At 45.1% G+C, this 17,424-nt stretch overlaps 1 protein-coding gene across 2 annotated transcripts in view; it reads left to right on the top strand.

Moving 5' to 3' along the window:
• The window catches only part of BICDL1 (BICD family like cargo adaptor 1), a 179,527-nt gene that overhangs the window by 1,363 nt on the left and 160,740 nt on the right, over window positions 1-17,424 (top strand). The window contains exon 2 of one of the 2 annotated variants that reach the window (XM_075898124.2): window positions 12,780-12,845. The exons of the other annotated variant lie outside the window; for it this stretch is intronic. The gene's annotated coding sequence lies outside the window, so the exon portion shown is untranslated. The remainder of the gene's footprint in view (window positions 1-12,779; window positions 12,846-17,424) is intronic. 2 annotated transcript variants of the gene reach the window in all.

Raw genomic sequence — 17,424 nt, 5'->3', positions numbered from 1 at the left:
AGAGGCATGTAGTCTAGACGTACCCTTTATTGTAGCATCCACCAATCATTTCAGTTACGGTAACATAATCTTGGCATTAAACCAGCAACATCTGGGGCTACTGGTTTTTCCATGATTACATGCAAATCATATTACCTATTTTGTAAAATAGGAATGACATTTATTTCATTAGGGTTTTGCAGGGCTACATTTTTATACATCACTTTGACCTTCCTGGATTAAGGGTCTATATAAATTAGGAATGTAATAGTATAGTCAATTAACCAATAAACAAAAGCTTATTAAGTATTACTATAGATTATACACATTCCCCACACACACATATACACCCTTGCCAGTAAATTTTTTAACAGGTTGGCTAGCAGCCTGGCTCGGTCCTGGCTTGTGCCAGGTCCAGGACTTACCCCTTCTGTGGTTCTGCATTTAAAGTGTATTAGGAGCCAGGCAGGTAGGCAGCCCAGCTCGGTTCCAGATCAGCCTGGGTCCAGGACCTCAGATCACCCTCTGGACAGGGGCTGCTGCTCCCCACCCAGCACTGCTGTCTCTGTATCAGAGGCATGGGGTGAAAGACAGCCAGCCGGTTCACATGAGGAGTTGATTTTTAAACTCACTTCCCTCGTGGTCTAGCTCCCCTTGGCATCCCACGCAGCAGTGCAGAGTGGCAGAGGGCTCCTTGGGAGTGAGGCCACAGCGCATTGGGTGTCTGCCCCACCCCCGAGGACTATAGAATAGTAAACTGATAAGAATTCATGAGGTTAATCGATTATTCAATTAACCAATATTTAACATCCCTAATATAAATACTAAGTTCTATTTTAAATGGAAAAATTGCTTTATGAATTGAAATATAGTTCTACTCCCCTTCTCCCCTTGGAGTCTTAAAAAGATTCCGTTAAACAGATCACAAATATTTTAATTCTGCATCTGCATAAGAATGGCCATACTGAGTCAGACCAAAGGTCCATCTAGTCCTGTATCCTGTATTCTCACAGTAGCCAGTGCCAGGTGCCCCAGAAGGAATGAAGAGAACAGGTAATCTCAGAGTTATCCATCGCCTATTGCCATTCCCAGCTTGTGATAAACAGAGTCTAGGACAAGGGTAGTCAATAATTTTTGACCAGGGGCCACTTCAGAAATGTTTGAAGTGGCCCCAGGCCATCCCAGAAGGGATGTGGCCTTTGTGCTTCCCTGCCCTCAGACTTTGATTGCTCTGGGGGTGGCAGAACACACAGAGTCTTTGCCCCCACCGCAATAGAACCACCAGCTGTTCCAAACATCTGGCGGTTCCTTCTGGGTGCCCATGCCCCTGGCAGTGGTAGGAGACTTTGCATGCTTCCCCTTTCTGCCCCCAGGTCAACCAGGGAGCACAGAACTTAGAGTTAACCCACCAGCTGAGCAGCACGTGGCAGTTGACTTTAAGTGCTGAGCCCCTTGAGGGCAGGCGGAGATTTCTCCCACCAACCCACTCCCTGCCCTCAAGCCAATCAGAGCTTGAGGACAGGGGGAATGCCCTATGTTTTCCACCCTGCCCTCTTCCTGCAAGGAGCATGGAAGTGGCACATCCCTCACAGAGCGGAAGGAGATTTCGAGTTGATCTGGCCAGCAGAAGCCCTGATTGGCCTAGGGGTGGAGGGGAGCAGTAGGGCCTCCACAGGCTGGATCAACTTGCTTGGTGGGCCAGATCAGGCCCCCAGAGGCCCTTTTGCCCACCCCTGGGCTAGGGACATCATTCCTATCCACCATCCTGGCTAACAGACATTCATGGACCTATCCTCCATGTATTTATCTGTTCCTGTTTGAATCCCATTACATTCCTGATCTTCACATCTTCTGGCAAGGATTTCCACAGGTTGTGCGTTTGTGAAAAAATACTTCCTTTTGATTATTTTATACTTAATTTCATTTGATGGTCCCTAGTTCTTCTTTTGTTATGAGACACCAGGCCTGATTTTCTAGACTGCTGTCATATCCTCTTTATTCTTCTTTTTTCTAAAATGAAAAATCCTAATCTTTTTAATCTCTGACAGCCGTTCCAAACCCCTACTCATGTTTGTTACCCTTTTCTGAACTATTTCCAATGCAAAGATATCTTTTTTTAGATGACGCAAATAGGAATGTAAAAGTGTAACCATTCAAACAGTTAACCGAAAGGCATCAACCTATCAATTCTCATTATGGTTACACGCTGACTCCTGCTCCTGGGGAGTCAGCTGTCACCTTGCGCTGCAGTATAAAGTTACATTGATCCTGCAGTGAAGCCAGTGGGGCCAACAGCCAGGAAGTGGTACATGCGGGGAACCAGTTTATAAACCCTCTCCTTTTGCATACCTGCTCCCAGCTGCCAGACATGCTCCTGGAGAGCTGGCTGTCTCCTTGTGCTGCAAGCTGTGTGGCATAAAGTTAGGATTTAAAACAGTTACATAGTTACATTTCAATCCATTTTTACATCCCTAGAAATGACTACCCATGCACACAATATTCAAGATATGTGTGTTGTGACAGACCTCTCCCCTATGGTTTATGAAATGCAAATTTCCGTGTATAATCTGTCGTTCTTAATGTCTTAATCCACTGGGTCTGTTTTATTTTGGTGTATGTATCATTCTTGTGTATAAAGTTAGATATATGGAGCATGGAATGGTTTATGGTTTTTAATGTGCAAATGAAAGCCATCAAGGGTGTTTCCAGTGCTGGGACGCTTCCATGTCTGGGCAATAATATGCAAACAGCCCCTTTTGTTCTTTAAGTTGTAGCTGTGGTTGGTCCTAGGAAGTCATATGACCTCCCTAACTGGTATGGACTAGCCAGGTAACTTCCCATGTAATAGTCTGAATCTATAAACAATAGGAAGTTTAGCAAAGTCTTTGTCTTTGGCTGGCATGACACACCCGAGGGAAAGACCCAAAGACACCAGGGAGAAGAAACTTCCCTGATTTTTAAGGCTTAGCTGGAATAAGAACAGTTTTAAGGTACGTTTGTAATACGTTTCTACTGAGGTTTTAGTGTTAAAATTAGCTAAGTATTTTCTGTTACTTTAAGTTTATAATCTGTTTTGCTCTGCCTGTTCTCACTTATAACCATTTAAATCATACTGCTTGTACTTAATAAAAATCACTTTTATTTACTATCAGTCCTAGTGTAAATAAGTGTTATCTGGGGGAGCAATCAGTGTATACATTCTCCTTTCATTGTTAGAGGGGGCTTACCTAAATAATTCATTTGGGATTCTGATCCTATTTAGAGAGTGGTATCCTGGGAAGCTGGTAGCCCTAAAGTAGTGGTCACCAACCAGTAGATCGGTATCTACTGGTAGATCTTGGAGCCTCTGACAAGTGATCCTGACTAGTTTGGCCAAGAGGCTATCAAGCGCCGTAACTTTAGCTGTTATCTTCCTCCCCCAACACTCCCCCCATTGCTGTGCACCTCCTGCCCTTTGCCTTGGAGAACTGCCTCCCCCACCCATGGGAGCCTCCTGCTTCCTGTGCAGGGCAGGGGAGGGAGAAGAGGAGCGCTGATGTCAAGGTGCCTCCTCTCCCACCCTGTATCCTATCTCCACAGAGCAGGGGGGGTACAACAGGACTTGGGATGGAATTTTCTGGCTGCTTTTGGGAGTGGTACAGGGCCAGAGCAGGGGTGAGCCTGCCTTAGCCTCATTGTACCACCACCCAGGAGCCAACTGAAGTAAGCAGTACCCAGTAAGAGCCCACATCCTGAAACCCTACCCAAATCATGAACCCCCTCCTACACCCCAAGCCCGTGCCCTAGCCCCAAGCACCCCTGCATCCAAACACCCTCCCAGAGCCTGCACCTAGAACCCCCTCAGCATCCCAACAGCCTGCCCCAGGCTCAGCTCAGAGCCCCTTTCACACTCCAGATCCCTTAATCCAAGACCAGAGCTTGCACCCCAGCTCTCTGCCCCTGCCTGGTGAAAATGAGGGAGGATGGAAGAGGCAGGAGCAAGGGTATTTGGGTTTGAGGTAGATCTTAGATTGCACTTAAATTCAAAAAGTGATCTCATGCTTAAAAAGGTTGGAGACCACTGCCCTAGAGAGCTGGAAAATGAGTGGCAGTGGCTTTGTCAGCACCCCAAGAAGCAAGGGGTCACCTGTGAGCACATCTTATCACAGGTGTACCATGGATTTATAATAGATATGTAGCCGCATTAGTCTGGTCTTGCTGAAACAAAAGAGAGGACTATGCAGCACTTTAAAGACTAACAAGATGGTTTATTAGGTGATGGTTTACCAAGTGGGTCTGGCTCACGAAAGCTCATCACCTAATAAACCATCTTGCTAGTCTTTAAAGTGCTCCATGGATTTATAAGATATTCTCTAATTATCCCTTTTTTAATGATTTTTAAATCACTGCTCCACTAGCGGACCCCTGTCTGTTCCCCTCCTCCACACATCTCTTGCACACTGGGACACCGGAGCCCAAACTTCCTACTCTTCCCCCTCTCTCCCAGCACTTTCAGAGTGCTATGAATCACCTGATTTGCACTCCCCCTGCACCCCTCTCCTCCCCCAGGACTGGAATGTCATGAATCAGATTTTAGAAGCTGTTCAAGCTCTTAGAGGGAGGGGAGAAGTGAGGATGGAGCGTGACTAAGGCGATTCATGGTGGTCCAAAAGTGCTGGGCGGGGAAGAGGCAAATGAAATTGAAAAATGGAGAAAAATTATTTCCTTATGTTCTCTGTTTTATACTGGTTGAAACTCTCTAATCTGGCACCCTTGGGATTTGACTGGTGCTGAGTCAGAGAATTTGCCAAACCATTGGAGATCAATATTGTCTAGCACTAGCAGCATTACCAAAACTTCCACTGCTTACTGGGCTCTTAGATATTGACAGGTAAATTAGAGCCAAATAACAGCATAGAACATTGAGAGCCAGTACTGGTGGCTAAAACAAACTTTATGAGACCATGGGAAACTTGGCCATGCCCATGATCAGGACTCGACAACCCAGAAGAGCCGGGTTCGGGTGATCTGCGCATGCACAGAACGATCTGCACATGTGCAGCTCGCTGGACAGCATGGCTGGCGAGCGGGGCTCGCTGCAGCTCAGCGAGCCCTGCCCATGATAAGTGGATATCCAGATAACTAAAATCATGCCAGACCATAGATGTTGCCAGAATAGAGAGTGCCGAACTAGAGAGATTTAACCTGTAGTAACCTTGGCAGTTTTTTGTGACAACAGTAGGTAAGATGCTTCAGACTAAAATGTGCATATTTTTTTAAGTTGCTATCACTGTATGGGTTTTCATAGCTAAAGGGTTGATTCCTTCATACTTCTACAATGTTTTAAACTACATGTTCCAAGGGTAGTAACAGTAGACTGATTCCTTCCCTTCTTTAGGACCAAATTGTGAGTGCTTACTAATGTGACTAGTCTCATCCAATGCAAATTCTCACCAGTAAAACCCCTGCAAGTATGGGTTATTCCCTACTATAAATTAAGAGGTCACTCAGAGACTTAACAGAATAAATAGCTGTTAGTTTTGCTTCTGCACCAGGTCCCCGTGTGCCGCTTCAATTGTTTGACATCTCACCAGGCACTGGATTGGCTACCATCTGGTTAGCTCTTCTTTTTATAAGAAATAGGCTTTTCCTGGATTTCCTTGGCCAAAATTTTCCTTCCTCATGCTGTTAAGTAGTGTGCTGAGATGGCTGCATTCCAAACATTCTGTGTGCTTATAGCTGTGATGCACTTCAGGATTTTTTAGAATGTAGACTACTAAGTAAATATAATTTATATTTTTTATTGTTGAACTTCAGTGAAGCTGCCTATGTGCAAAATGTAAATTATACATTCTGGGTACGTCTACACTAGCTCTCTAGTTCAAGCTAGGGATGCAAATGTAGCCGACCGAATATCCCACGCTTCGTTAGCATAATCTCGCCCGTGCATTATTCCACTCAACAGCTGATTCTAACCGTGACGTGCACTATGGGACGCGTTAGTTTGAATCAAACCCCTTGGAGTAAATCAAAAAATGAGGAGTAATGTTAGTTCGAACCAAGGGGTCTGATTTGAACTACTGCGTCCCGGAGCGCACTTCCTGGTTCAGATCAGCTGTTGAGCGGAATAACACGCAGGCAAGATTATGCTAATGAAGCGCGAGATATTTAAATCCCACCTCATTAGCAATTTTGGTCAGCTACATTTGCATCCCTAGCTTGAACTAGGGAGCAAGTGTAGATGTACCCTCTGAGAATACTGAATGGATTTCTAAGTGTCTTTCTTAAAATTTATTCTGATTTACTTTATGAAGAACCCTCTACTCAATATATATTGTAATCAGTGGGTTCGTGTATAAAAGTATGATTTCATTCTAGTTGGAATCAGAAACTTAAAACTAGGGATATTAGAAATCATTTATTTTAGTATTTGTGTAACTGCAAAAATTCTTAGCGGTTACACAGTTACTAAAATGCTTCCCCTGGAAGTGGGGCCAGCAGTCAGTGTGCTCTTTACCCCACTCCTGGGGATCCCCCTGCTCTCCCAAACTGCTGCCTGTGTACCAGAGGCAGCAGTATGGGGTGGCAGGTGGGAGCTGGTCCATGAGGAGAGCTGGTTTAAAACACAGGGAAGAGAGGGGGCAAGCTCCAGCATTCCACAAGGCAGCCTCTCTCTGCAGTGGGCCCAAGCTTCCGTGGACAGAGGCTGCTCCGTAGCAGCATCCAAGTTCACTGCGGATGGAAGCTGCTCCATGGGATGCCAAAGCAGCCTCTGTCTGCAGGGAACTCAGGCCCCATACAGACAGGTGGTGTTGCTGCCTTCTGCTTCTGTCTCTGTATCAGAGGCAGCAGCAAGGGGCATCAGGAGGGAGCTGATTTTTAAACCAGCTTCCTACACAGACCAGCTCCGGCCTGCCTCCCTGTGCTGCTGCCTCTGACAGGCACCTCTCCTGCATGCTCTTCATTTAAAGCTAGGACCAGCAGGCTGGGACTGAGCCAGCCTGCCAGTCTGAGTTTTAAATGCAAAACACAGAGGGAAGGATGTTATGGTTAACCAGAAATGTTAACCGAGAAGCAGTCACTTATTGATTAAACAGCGATCTGGCTAGCTGCCAACATCCCTATTTAAAACTATCAGACAATTTCCTTTGTGGATCAGGTAGTCGGTGTGGGTGCTTTAAATAATAATAATTAATTTGCTCTTCCGTAGTTTTAGAAGAGGTGCTCCAACTGCTCTATTATTAATTTTTGAATGCTCATGTTGTACCGTATAGTCACAAGTCTAAAATGCTAGGTAACCTCAGATTTATTACAATGTAAAATCTGACTTACATGTAAAGAGATATCCTCACTGATAGGTAATAGTGAACCTATCCACTGCATTTTAAGAAGCTGATGACATGTCTACTGTCATGGCTGATAAAGATGAGAATGGAAGATTAATTCAATATACACATTTGCAAGATTGCCCACTGGTGATAGTCAGATGGCCAAATAGCTGTTTACAGTAAGGTAGTGAAGATTTTTCTTTAAAACATATATATTCACTTTAAACAAGACACAGCTATTCAGTAGTTATGCCTAGATAAAGACCCATGACACCATAAATGAGCTGTTGTAATCATGGTTCTTCTGTAAGCTTCATCCTTTGGATAAAACAAATACTACTTTAAAATAAAGTGTACTCTAGGGAATGCACAAATACAGAACTTCTGCATTGATTCCTCAAACAGCTGTGTATTTGCCTAAATGTTCTGGGTGAAATCCTGGCTTAGATGAGTCAATGAAACAATGGTGGTGGACTTAAGTGGAGCCAGGGTTTTTTCATCCTGTATTTATTTACACAGTAGGTCATTGAAGTCTATAGATAAATAATACATATTTTAAACTTTGCTTGAAGTCTCATACTTCCAAAACAATTTTCTCTTTTTAAAAGAATATAAAATACAGACATGCACAAACTGTATTAATGCAATGTATCAAATTTCTCTCTCGCTTACCCTCTTTCTCTCTTTTTATATATATATATATATGTATATATATACAAATTTCCTGTAGGACAACAGAGTGATGTCACTCTGCGTCCTGCCTGCCTCCTTACCCCTCCGTCTCCCTCCTCCGCCCCATGCAGCGGGAGGTAAAATCCCCAGCTTGAGCCCGACCCCGGTGCTTCCCCTCACAACTTGGAATTGCTATTGAAGGACCTGTAGACTCCTTTCCTTTGGCTCCCAGTGGGAAGGTGGCCTCTCCAGGTAGGTCTGGGGCAGTGAGCAGCACAGATGGGTCCTCACAGGAGAGGGGAAAGGACAGTGGCCCCCCACTCTACTGCTTTCCCCATCTCAGCAGGCCACAGTGCCCCAGAGTGCCATGTGCACACTGCAGTACCTGTGCCTCATTGCACCCCAGGCAAGATGGGCAGGCACTCCTGCACCTCCATTCTTCCCCCCCCCCCCCACCTTCACCAGATTGCACAGACAGGACAGAGCAGCCTCCAGAGCACAAGCACGGCTCTACTAAACACAGCCCTCAGACTACTTCCCCTCAGTGCCCCCAGCCTCCTCACCCAGCCCTCATGCTGCTTCCCCCCAAGCCTCCTCCCAGCCCCCCACCAGCCTCCCAGCATTGCCCTCAGGCTGATTTCCCCCAACCCTCTTCTCCAGCCCCACCAGCCTCCTCGTCCTGCCCTCAGGCTGCCTTTTCCCAAGCTTCCAGCCTCCTCCCAGCCACCTTCTCATCACTGCGTCAAGCAGCCTCCCGCAATCTCTTCCCACTGCCCTCAGCTTCCCCCAGTCCTCCTGCAACCTTCTTGAGAAGTCCTCAGTCACTCCTTTTGTCCTCAAGGAGCTTCCTCAGAGCCCCCTACTCATTCCACTTAGTCAGCCACCTAGGCCAGTCTCGCTCAACATACAGAACTCCCCAGCCTCCTCCGAGTCCGCGAAACAAGGGCACACATTTCCCCAACCTTCTCCCAGACCCCCAGCTTCCTTTCAGCCCACCAGCCCCCCATACTTCACACAACACTTTATAACCCCCCTGAACCTCTGCAACACACCTGCCTCAAGAAGTTCCATACTCCTCCCACAGACTGTTTACAATCTTCTCCAACATAAACACTAACTCCAGTCAGGAGTTTGCCTGGCCTCCAGCTCCACACACACATTCTATAATTAATCCCCACTTCAATAGGGCACAGTGCATGGGGAGGAGGAAAGAGCCCTTGCCAATACAGCACCAAATCTACAGCCATTATGTCACTCTGTCCTGCCTGCCTCCTCCCTTTCTTCCCGGTACTCTGGGGGAAGCCGCGGTTACCACACCATGGTCTCAGCCCAGTATCGGGGGGGACAGCCAGGACTTCTTCAGCCTTCGCTTGGCCCTCCCTGGTGGCCCGGGGAGGGGAGAAGAGCTGGGTCAGGGGCAACCTCATCCCTCTCTGGTGGCTGCAGGGGGAGGATCAGAGAGCCAGGGATGGCTCAGCCTTGGCCCTGCCCAAAGGCCAGTGGTGGGAGAGTGCAGGCTGGGGCTGCCATGCCTCGGCCTGGCCCACCCTGGTGGCCGGGGGTAGAGCCAAGCCTGCCTACCACTAGAGCAGGGGGTTTGGCAAGCATAGCAAGCAGGGGGTGCAGCCCCTACTATACACAAAATTAATAAATTCATGACAAAGCTCTTTCCATATTAGAACATCATAGCAAGGAGTTTTTCATACAAAATAGGCAATCTCTGCCCTGAGGAATTTACAGTTTAGGTAGGATAAGACAAAATGACAAGAGACAAGGATGTGAAAAAGGTGGATTTATACTGTAGGTTCTGAGGCTTTAAAACAAAAAACACCAATACATACTCTCTAAATGTATTCTTAGTTCTTGTAAGAGTGTAGTAGCGTCTTTTAAGAGACATGCTGCTGCCCAGGGTCACTATTTGCTCTCAGCTCTTTAAGGAAAAGAAAAATTATGAGAGATGTAGACCCTGGGGCACAGGGATCATGACAATCAAAGTGGCGAGGAGTCCTGTGGCACCTTATAGACTAACAGAAGTGTTTGGAGCATAAGTGTTAGTCTATAAGGTACCACAGATCTCCTCGCCGCTCTTGCAGATTCAGACTAACACGGCTACCTCTCTGATACTAATCAAAGCAACTGCCTGTGCTCAGTGACAAAGATATTTGGACAGAATACTGGGTAAAAGGCATCAGGCAAAAATAGCCACGGCCAGGCCAGTGTAGACAGGCAGCAAATTTTTGCACAAGAGTGGCCGCTTTGGCTCAAGATCGTGCCAGTGTAGACACAGCCAAGGGGAGGGAGGAAGGCAGGGGCAGGGAATCAGCACTGGCTCAGCATGTCTACATGGTTTGGGGGAAGGTGCAGGGAAATTGAGCTCAACTAGGTTGCAGAGTGGGGAGGTCTGAGGAGCTGGGCTGGGCAGTGGGGTGGGGTGGGGTGGGATGTGTGTGTGTGGAGCTCAGTTTGACTGCAGGAGGAGGGAGGTGCCAAGAACCAGGGCTAGACTCAAGGGGAGGGAGGGACAGGGAATCGGCTCTTGGCTCAGCAGTTTTGTGGGGCTTGGAGGAGGTGCAGGGAAATGGGGCTCAGCAGTCCTGTGGGGGAGGCATGCAGGGAACCAATGCAGGGCTCAGCTGGGCTGAGGTGGATGGGGGAGGGCATACAGAACAGACGGGCAGCTCAGCTGGGCTGTGAGGGGCTGCAGGGAACAGGTGCTGCACTCCCTTGGATTGTGAGGGATGGTTTTGGGGGAAGTGCAGGGAACCAGCAGGGGTGGGCAGCTTAGTTCGGTTGCAGGGGATAGAGGTGCAAAGAAGCCTAGTGGGGAAGGGGGGGAACCAGGAGCCCTCAAATGACCTCCCCTGGTCCAAAAATTCCTCATCTGGGACCAGTCAGGTCTAGAGGGTGCCAGATCAGGGAGGTCCAACTCCTACCCAAGTCCCCTCCTCACACCCTCCCTTGTAGCCAGACACCCTACATCCAGCCTGCTTCTGCACCCTACCTACCACCCAGATCTTGTCCCCTTCCGCCCCCCAGCTCCATCCTAGATCTTGCACCCCATCCCTATCCTGCTCCTTGGCAGCCTTGCCATCCGCCCTAGTACCGCCCTGGCCCCAGCACCTTGCCTCACACCCCAGGACTCAGCACCACCCTGGCCCTAGCCCTGGCCCCAGCACCCTGCCATCCACGCTAGCACCCAGCAGCACCCTGTTCCTTGTCCCAGCATCCTGCCAGTCACCCTAGTGCCCAGCAGGACCATGTCCCTGACCCCAGCACCCTGCCACCTGCCTGTCCCAGCACCCTGCCACCTGAGCCAGCATCCTTCCACCCAGCAGCACCCTCTCCCCAGCACCCACTAGCACTCTGTCCCCTACCCCCACCAGCACATTTGGGACCACGTTAGTGAGGCTTGGGGGTTTTGGAGGATCTTTTTTTTTTTTTTTTTTTGCATCTCACTTGTGTGGCCCCAACTGACTTTTCTGTGGGTCAGTGACCTTTGACTCAAAACAGGTTCCTCACCCCTCTCATATATAAAGACAATGCTAAAACCTTTTGAGTTTGACATAATATTTTATTTAAAAATGAAGTCAGGCCAACAAGCCCCTAATTGGGACCGAACCCCCATTTCACTGCTGCATCATAACACTCCTGCACCACCTGACCCCAAATCTGAGCCTATCATACACTGGAACCCCCTGTCCTGAGCCTCTTACATCCCCAAACTCCTGCATCCCCACATCCTCAGTCTTCTGCCACAACATTCCTCCACCATCCACACATCACAAATCTGTGTCCTGAGCCCGTCATACTCACAAACTTCTTGCCCTGAGTCCCTAACATATCCAGCCCAAACTCCTGCACCCTCACATCCACAAGCCCTGGCTTGCTCAGCACCCCAACCTTCCACCTGAACCCAACACTCCCCAGCCTGGAGCCCCCTCCCTGAGTCAACAGCCCCTTCTCCTGCATCCAAATTCCCTCCCAGAGCTTGTACTTCTTACCCCTTCCCACACCCAAATCACTCATTCCCACCCCACACCTCACTCTCACTAGGTTGAGACAGGTATAAAGGCTGGGTATAGCAAGCGATGGAGAGGAGGGGAACAGAGCGGATGAGGCCTCACAGAAGGGAGATGGGGGGGGGGGTCTTGGGAAAGGAATGTGATTTTCATGAATTGGTGGTCCCTCGCCCCGCCCCCTTTTTCTTTTCTTTTTTTTTTTTTTTTGCTTGACAAACTTAGGGGTTCCTTGAAATTCTGAAAAGCTGAAAAGGGTTCCTTGGCCAAATATAATTGGGAAACACTGGATTAAGTGATTGGTATACAGACAGTAACACACCCAAGCCCAGCTTTAAGTGTCACTAGATTCCATCCTGACACAGGTAATGACAAGAGGCCAAACACCTGGCAGTACTAGAAAACAGGTAAAGGTGCAGCTAGCCTGATACCTATTCAAATGTAAAATTATTAATTTTCCTAATACTGTACTTACACTAAAACAAGTAGTCTGCTGTTACTGGATGAATATCTTATTTATTTCTGGAAACAAACTACATTTTACATATCTCTTCCACTAGCTTGTTTTACATTATGACAGGAACACTACTGACTTTGCAAAAGTGATTTATTAAGCCTCACGATCTATCAAGAGACTTGAATATTGATGTGTTCACATTAACATCCTGTGTAACAGCTGAATACTAGATCTGTCATGACACAATGAGAATCGTATGTTGCAGAGCAACAAGTGACAGAAGGCTTAATTAAAGCAGAATTGACAAAGTATCAGAGGCATTTAAGACAAAATAGCTTTGTTTTATAGAAAGAAAAGCGCAAAGAAAGGACTGCTTGGTAGAGAAAACATGCATGGAGAAAGGGGAATATTAAGGTAACATATTGAAAGGCAAAACTAATGTAGAAATATGAATTTGCACTACCGGATAAAAATAATTTTAATGTATTTCTTGCTAGAAATGAACAAAGCTTTCAAAAGTACAGAAGATTGACCTGGTTTTGCTCAAGTCCTTAAATCGATTAATTTTTGTTTTTTGGAAAATAAAATGAAAATGTACATGCTTCCTTTCAGTCATTGTTCTGGGTTTTGGGTGGGATGAGGGGTTCAGTATGAAGTTTACCCCAGGGAGAGAGGGGTTACCCCAGCCCTTTCTCACTGCAGCAGCTGAAGCTTCCTGCCTCCCCCACCCCTCATTCATACAGAAACATTGCTAACTGTTCCCCTTTATCAAGGAGCGAGGGGGAAAGCACACAGTTTTCTGGAATTCTCTCTGGCTGGGGAGTGCAGGGCGCTAATGAATCTAGACCTGCCCCAGCCAGGGGACATGTGCCCCTCTCCAGCTGTGCCCACAGAAGCTGCAGTGGCCATGGAGAGATGTTTTTCACCTAGCCTCAAGCTGCTGCGGTTACAGAGAGCAGAGGTAGTACTCTCTCCCTGAGGCATCCTGCATACTGAACCCTTTATCTCCAGCCCCACCCCAGAGCAATGATTCCAATGAAGCATGGACATTTTCATTTTATTTTCCAAAAAACAAAAATTGAGTTAAGGACCTAAGCAACACTAAATATGTCTTCTAATTTATCTATATTAATGGTTTAAACGCTGACTAAATCTAGTTACTTTAAGTGCAAGTTTTCAGTGAAAATACCAAATGTAAAGTGCTCTTTAGAGTATTTAAACAGAGGGACTTTACCAAGCAGTACATCATAGACTGAAACAGCCAGATTTTAAATGCCATCACAATTAAAGTTGATTGATAATTTTAATTCTAACCGGCAGTTTTGTTTTCCTAGAACAAATGCAGTCCGCAAGCTAATGGATACTTTGTTTCCTATATAGATTCTTTCCTTGCTTTAAACCAAAATATACAGAGAAGATGCTTTGTTAGAGCTCATTTTAACAATAATTGGCCTCCTTGCACTCTCTTGTGGGGAGGCTCTTCACATTTGTCATTTTGATCCATACGGGAATTTGCAAACTTTGCTCTCTCCTGCTTCTATTGCAGGAGTTTGACTTTGTGCCATCCACCTAATTGACAGCAAGTGGGATAATCAGAAAATGTCCCCAAATGTCTTAATGCAGGTGGTGTGTTCTTCCCTGATTAATCTGTCTCGGACATCAGCCAGAGACAGAGATATGTGCCAAATAATGCATATCTTTTTCTAATATTGATGAATTGTAGAGAGACATGTGTGCATCTTTCTTTTGGCTGACCTCCAGGAAGGTGTAGTGATGTGAATTAATTTGGGAGTTAGCAGATGGGGTTGCAGCATACATATATGTTGCTACAAAAATGTGGTTCTCTGGAGTCCAAGTTTGTTGGTTAGAGGTTTCTGAAACTAGATGTAAATTGTGTGGTGCTGTTGCTCTGCCTAAACTGCATTTAGTAAGAAAATGGAAGTAGTCATTTGGGAAGTAGGCTAGCCCAAAACATTACATTTTTATAGAAGGGATTGAAGAAGAATCATCACTGAAACCATGTTTCTAATGGAGTGGGAAATACTTTAATCTCTCCTTCACATTTAGGTGATTTTTTAAAAATATGTCAGTTTTAAAGAACACAACCACAATTACATAATATAATTAATTCTTTGTGTTTTAAAACTGATCACACATCTACAGATGAGTATTTAAAATCTGAAAACAAGGAATTCTGAATTGTGGATCAAAAGATAGAGCTCATTTATGTCAAATCTCCACTTCCCAGCCATTTCTACCATGTAAAAGTTATTGGAATTTGTAAATAGATTTTAAGCTGATTTCTGCAGATAGGCCTGGATAAAATGTAGTGAATAGGGCTGTGTTCTGTCATGAAATAAAAATAAAGATATTAGATTACATTTACAAGTTAGCATCAGAAACACTGCATGATTCTTATGTAAAATAAGTATTAAAGGAGGTAAGCCTGTTTGTTTTTAATTATGTATTGTGGCTTTTACAAGTCACTTTTCTAAGAACATGTACATCATAAACTTAAAAAACAACAAATGGTCTGATAGCACTTTATAGACTAACAAAACATGTAGACGGGATCATGAGCTTTCGTGGGCACAGCCCAGTTCTTAAAATGACTGGCGTTTTGAGTTTAGGATGTGCAGACCCAAAATAAATAGGGGAGAAAGGAAAGGGGGGAAGGAAAAAAAGGGGGGGCAGGAAACAAGGAGCAGAGGGTATGAAAATGTCAAAAGGGGAAAAAAATAAGCAGAGCTGGTAATCTATAAGAATGTACACATTCTATAAGAATCTATACATTCTTGCGTTATTACCCTTTCTATCTAATTGCTATTCTATGATCCTTTTCTGCTTTTTTTAACTATCCAATCTTTAGGAACTTATAGATTACCAGTTCTGCCTTGTTTTTCCCTTTAATATTTTCATACCCTCTGCCCCTTCTTTTTTTTCCTTCCCCCCTTTCCCTTCTCCATTATTTATTTTGGGTCTGCATATCCTAAACTCAAAACTCTGGTCATCTGAACAAGTGGGCTGTGCCCACAAAAGCTCATGACACTATCTACGTGTTTTGTTAGTCTGTAAAGTGCTACCAGACCATTTATTGTTTATTAAGTTTATCCTGTATAGGCTAACTTAGCTACCCCCTGAAGCTTATGTACATCATAGTCTGTTTTATTTGCAGATGTTTATGACTAAGTACAAAAGCAAAGTCATGGTTTTTTTAATATAGCAGATCACTTTCAAAGAAAAACTGGAGCTTATTTAGAGAATTTACTCCAAAATTCCAAAAAGTATAATTATATGCACACTATTCCTTGATGTATGTGATATATGACAAGAACAAATGAACAAGATTGGTGGTTTATTCACAATATAGGTAAAATCACGATAAGCAGTAACAGGTTATGTACAAGGAGTCTTGAAAAAGACGGTACAAGAAGTTTAGATATTATTACCTGCCTTTTTAATTCAGAATCACGATTTTCGTACTGTACATATTTAATATGTTCTTTTTCTGAGTGGGAGTGCTTATTCCTCTCTTGGAAAACTCAGCAGTGACATCCTACATGTTACTTTATTTAATTCTTTCTGAATTAGTAGTTGTCCTATTTGCTTTGTTAGATTAGGCCAAGAAAAAAAAATCATTGTTTTGCAAGGGCTATAACTTGAGTCTGAATCAGTTGTTTGTCCTAATTTGTGTCTGAATATTTTATATGATCAAGACAACAATGGCAGATAAAGTGAATTAACTTCTGCAGGAAAAATAGGTTGAATTTGACCAAAATAGTTTGCTGATTCTTAGGCCATTGCAAGACCAAAAGGTAATTCTTTAAACTTTTGATGAGATGCTGCTATTGCCCTTTCTTCATAGTCCTGACACTAAGAAAAAACTAAACATAAAATAATTTAACCTCACTTTTCCCCACCAAAATACCAACCTATTCCCTTGCTACTTGGATCAGAAGACCACCAGAAGCAGAATACTCCCTTTCTGTGGTGGAGAAAGAAAGTATCAGTGTAACAAAACAGAAAGCTGAAACTACCTATTATAGCATAAAGTCATGTAAACACAAATAAAATCTGATGAGGTTCAACAAGGACAAGTGTAGAGTCCTGCACGTAAGACGGAAGAATCCCAAGCATTGTTACAGGCTGGGGACCAACTGGCTAAGTAGCAGTTCTGTAGAAAAGGACCTGGGGGTTACAGTGGATGAGAAGCTGGACATGAGTCAACATGCCAAGAAGGTTGCATACTAGGTTGCATTAAGAGGAGCATTGCCAGTGGATCCGAGGGTACTGAGGGAGTTGGCAGATGTCATTGAGGAGCCTTTGGCCATTATCTTTGAAAAGTCGTGGAGATCGGGAGAAATCCCGGATGATTGGAAAAAGGCAAATGTAGTGCCCATCTTCAAAAAAGGGAAGAAGGATGATCCAGGGAACTATAGGCCGGTCAGTCTTACCTTGGTTCCTGGAAAAATCATGGAACGGATCCTTAAGGAATCCATTTTGAGGCACTTGGATGAGAGGAAAGTGATTAGGAATAGTCAGCATGGATTCACAAAGGGCAAGTCGTGCCTGGCCAATCTGATTAGCTTCTATAATGAGGTAACTGGCTCGGTGGACATGGGGAAGTCAGTGGATGTGATATACCTTGACTTTAGCAAGGCTTTTGATACGGTCTCCCACAATATTCTTGCCAGCAAGTTAAGGGAATGTGAATTGGATAAATGGACGGTAAGATGGATAGAAAGATGGCTAGAAGGCCGGGCCCAGCAGGTTGTGATCAATGGCTCGATGTCAGGATGGCGGTCATTTTCTAGCGGAGTGCCCCAAGGTTCGGTTCTAGGACCGATTTTGTTCAATATCTTTATTAATGATCTGGATGAGGGGATGAATTGCACCCTCAGAAAGTTTGCAGATGACACTAAGCTGGGGGGAGAGGTAGGTACGCTTAAGGGCAGAGATAGGGTCCAGAATGATTTAGACAAATTGGAGGATT

The sequence above is a fragment of the Pelodiscus sinensis genome, chromosome Z (genome assembly GCF_052426305.1).
Source record: "Pelodiscus sinensis isolate ZL-2025 chromosome Z, ASM5242630v1, whole genome shotgun sequence".
Lineage (NCBI taxonomy): Eukaryota > Metazoa > Chordata > Testudines > Trionychidae > Pelodiscus > Pelodiscus sinensis.
The sequence above is the reverse complement of the archived record's forward strand: the minus strand, read 5'-3'. Positions and strand labels throughout refer to the sequence as shown.